This window comes from Silene latifolia, chromosome 2 (assembly GCF_048544455.1).
Source record: "Silene latifolia isolate original U9 population chromosome 2, ASM4854445v1, whole genome shotgun sequence".
NCBI lineage: Eukaryota > Viridiplantae > Streptophyta > Magnoliopsida > Caryophyllales > Caryophyllaceae > Silene > Silene latifolia.
The window spans coordinates 143,207,228-143,211,355 of record NC_133527.1 but is presented as its reverse complement, the minus strand read 5'-3'; the positions used below and the strand labels follow the sequence as shown (position 1 = coordinate 143,211,355).

Genomic DNA, 4,128 nt, shown 5'->3' with positions numbered 1-4,128 from the left:
GTTTTCATTGTAAAAGTTGGAATAAGGGGTACCACTCTTGTATGCTTGGAAAGCATTCACTTGTTCATTTGTTCCCCTACATTCACCTTGGTCATGTCCTAAAGTTCCACAATTCTCACATATCCCACTTGGGATTGATGAGGATGCCGTCATGGCATTAACATGATGCTTTGATGATTTTGAGTTTTCCTCAAGTCTAGCCATAGCTTGTTCAAACTTCAAGTTGATTGTGTCAATGTGAGCACTAAGTTGAGCACCCAATTGAGTAACGGAGCCCACTTCATGCTTTCCTCCTCTAGTAGCCTTGCGAGGTCTACTATATTGTGAGTTATGGACCGTCATTTCCTCAATCTTGTTCCATGTTTGATTGTCATCAACTTCGGTGAACATTCCGTTTGATCCCATATTGAGAATGTTCCTAGAATCTTCATATAAACCATTCCAAAATTGTTGCACCAAAAACCATTCGCTAAGTCCATGGTGAGGATATGAGCGACAAATTCCCTTGAACCGCTCCCAAGCTTCATACAAAGACTCTTTATCCCTTTGCTTAAAACCCGTAATTTGAGCTCTTAGCATGTTAGTCTTTTCCGGTGGGTAGAATTTTTTGTAGAAAGCTAGAGCCAACTTCTTCCAAGAATCTATTCCAAGGGTGGCCTTATCAAGGCCCTTCAACCATTGCTTCGCGGTGCCGATTAAGGAAAATGGAAATAAGACCCATCTAATTTGGTCTTGAGTCACGCCCGTTTGAGAGATAACATCACAATAGTCGCAAAAGGTTTCCATATGAGAATGAGGGTCCTCACTAGGCATTCCCCCGAATTGGCTCCTCTCAACTAATTGGATAAAGGCGGACTTGGCAATAAAATTTCCGGTTAGATGTTGCGGTGTGGGAGTACCATTTGGTAGATTCTCCTCGGTGGGTATGGAGTGTGACGAGAATTTAGGCATTGTAGGTGGATTTTGTGGGGTATTGTGTAATGGGTTTTCTTCTCCTTCTATTGCGAAAGGATTGACAAACTCACTAGTGGGTTGAACAACTTCACTAATACCTCTTAAATTCCTCCTAACAAGTCTCCTATTGTTCGTCAAGGTTCTTTCGATTTCACGGTCAAAAGGTAACAAATCACCTTGTAACCTTCTAGACATGCAAAATATCAAACAACTCGAAAATAATTAGAACAAACCTTGAGGAGTTTTACTTCCTCAAGGCGAAGAAAGACACAACTAATAACAATAAAAAGAAAGCTAAATCAAACAAACACCATCCCTGGCAACGGCGCCATTTTTGATGCGATCCCGCTAAGTGTTCACAAATTAAGATGTGGTCGTTGGGTCACGGTCGAATCAAAACAAAATTTATAGCTTCACAAACAACTCTACAATTAGTAAAGAGGCAAGTAAAGGTCGGATCCCAAGGGACGGGTATTGAAATGAGAATTCTATTGCAACTAGTGGTGTCTAAGGGGTGTCACAAATTGGATTGATGTAGAAGGTCACTAAACTAAAATAGCAATGAAAATAAACAAGCAAGATGAATTAAAGGGGTGTAAACAATTGATTAAAGGCACTAGGGTGTCATGGGATCATAGGGGAATCATGGGATATGATCATACAAACATGTTCTCAAATTATAAGCAAGCAATTATTGTTGTGATGGATTGAGTTGGGTTATATCTTACAATCCTAGGAAAGTTTGGGTCCCGGAGCCGAATCGATTATATTGTACAACACCTATAAGTCGACTTAGTCTTCCCTACTCAACAACATGCATGGTCTAATGAGACTCGAGTTGGGTTATGTCTTACAAGTCTCATTGAAAAGATAGAAGATGATAGTAAATGCAAGGATTCATAGGCTTAGCATTTCATCAAATATAACATGTGCATGAGTTGAGATCAAAACAAGCAAGCAAATAAAACATGAAAGCATATTAGATTAAGCATGAATCATTCCCCATGTTGGTTTCCCCTAATCACCCATTAACCCTAGCTAAGAGACTACTCACTCATTATCATGTTGATCATGCTAGCAAGGTTGTCAATCATACCAACAATATGAGACATGATGAATAAATGAAAGTAATTAACAATAATTAAAAAGGGATTAAGAGATTATACCTACTAATGATTCCAATAATAAAGCAAAGATAAAAGAAGTACTTGAATGCTTGATTGAGAGGTTGTCAATCTCCCAACAATAACCCAAATAATCTTCAATTACCCAAAATAAAGGATGAACAAAAGAGAGATTAAAGAACTAAAAACTTGGATTAAAACTTGATTAGTACTTGATTACAATATTAAAGAGAGATTTGATTGATATTTACTATACTAATTATTGATAAGAAGAACATGCTCCTCTAATTAGACTAATGGGGTATTTATAGTGGAAATTAGGGAGGATGCATTAGGGTTAACTAAGGGCTAAACTAGTAATTACACTTTTTAGATTGAGCAAGGAGGAGCCGGTATTTTCGGAGAGAAGGGCTTCTTTCTTCGTAGCTTGGAGAAGACAATCCGTGCTGTGCTGGAATCCGGGCGGAATAGGGTCGGAACGGGCGGATTCTGGCGTTGGAATCCGAGCGGATTCAGGGGAATCCGGTCGGATTGTGGAGGTGGAATCCGAGCGGATTAAGGCAAAGTCGCTCGGATTGTGTTGCTGCGGGACGGACGGATTGGTGACAATCCGCTCGGATTGTCAGTCAGCAACAAATCTTCTTCTTTTCTTCCCTTTTCTTCATAAATTCCTTGGGGATTTCCTTGGGGACTCAAGGATCCTTCCTCAACTTTGCTCTTCTACTATAATATGTACAAAGGCCTTCTAATCTTGTCTCTCCTTGATGCTTGGTCATTGAATTCGATCAATTTAGTCTCGTTTTGCCATGAAAATGCAAGATTCTTACTCCTTTCCTACCAAGGGATCAAAATCTCAAAGAATATGCAAAACAAAGAACTAAAGATAAGAAATGACCCAAATAGGCACTAAAAAGCATGGGAACAAGGCTAATTCGGGGGCTAAATATGCGCCAATTATGGTCACATCAAACCTTCACACACAATGATGTGACTAGTAGAGGATACGACATTGAGTTGTTGAAGAGAATCTCTAAAATCTCGTTCCGCCAATTGTTGTTGGAGTAAGGCAATTTGAGCTAACAAGACGACATTGTCGGAGGATTCTTCTTTATCTTTGACTGGCACACTTTGGGAATTGACATATTGTGCGTCATGGATTGCTATAGATTCGATTGTGGCATGAGCAATATCGGTGTCAATTTCATCAAACCGCCCGTTGTTGACGGAATCTAGAATCCTTTGGGACTCGGCACAACATCCATTGTAAAATGTTATAGCTAGGAACCAAGCATCCAACCCATGATGTGGGCATTGTCTTTGCAACTTCTTTTACCTCTCCCAAGCCTCATATAAGCTCTAAAGAGCTTGTTGATGGAATCCGGTGATTTGGCTCCTTAAGGTTTGAGTTTTCTCCAGTGGAAAAAACTTTTGATAGAAAGCAAGAGCCAATGTCTCCTAATTTGTGATTCCCATAGCGGTGCGATCAAGCCTATTAATCTATGGCTTTGCCTTGTCCTTCAAAGAGAAAGGGAAAAGTATCTCCCTAATTTGGGCTTGAGTGACGCCCGTTTACCGAATCATGGAGCAATAATCGCAAAAGTTTTGCATATGCAAATTGGGATCCTCCAAAGGACTTCCCCCAACTTGTTTCCTCTCCACAAGGCTAATGAAAGTCGGCTTGATCTCGAATTCCGGCGCGGTAATTTGAGTAGTTGTAATACCGGCCGGAAGCATGGCCGCGGTGGGCTTTGAGTGATCGGAACGTTTCACCATATTTTTGGTTGGAGATAGTGGTGGTGGTGGAGGTGATGAACTAGAAACTTCCTCCTCTTCAAGAGCTTTAAGATCATCCAGGTAAGACTTTCTAGCACTTTCAACTTGCACGGGAGAAGCGGCTTCTTTCACTTCTTTCCAAAAACGTCGTCTTCTCCAAAAGATTTTTTCGGGCTTGGAATCCGGTGAAAGCAAATCTCCACTACGAGAAGACCTGGGCATAAGATAATAATATAAGTAACGGTCTCAAGGAATAAGTGTTCCTTAAGACAAAAAA

General features: G+C 40.4%; 2 non-coding genes across 2 annotated transcripts; both read left to right on the top strand.

Annotated features, from left to right (window-relative positions):
* The first annotated feature begins 472 nt into the window (after nt 1-472).
* LOC141644678 (small nucleolar RNA R71) lies at nt 473-579 on the top strand. The gene has a single exon (XR_012544290.1). It is a non-coding gene; the product is annotated as a small nucleolar RNA R71 (small nucleolar RNA).
* A 2,793-nt stretch (nt 580-3,372) lies between these two features.
* LOC141644588 (small nucleolar RNA R71) lies at nt 3,373-3,480 on the top strand. Its single transcript, XR_012544201.1, has one exon. It is a non-coding gene; the product is annotated as a small nucleolar RNA R71 (small nucleolar RNA).
* The last annotated feature ends 648 nt before the right edge of the window (nt 3,481-4,128 follow it).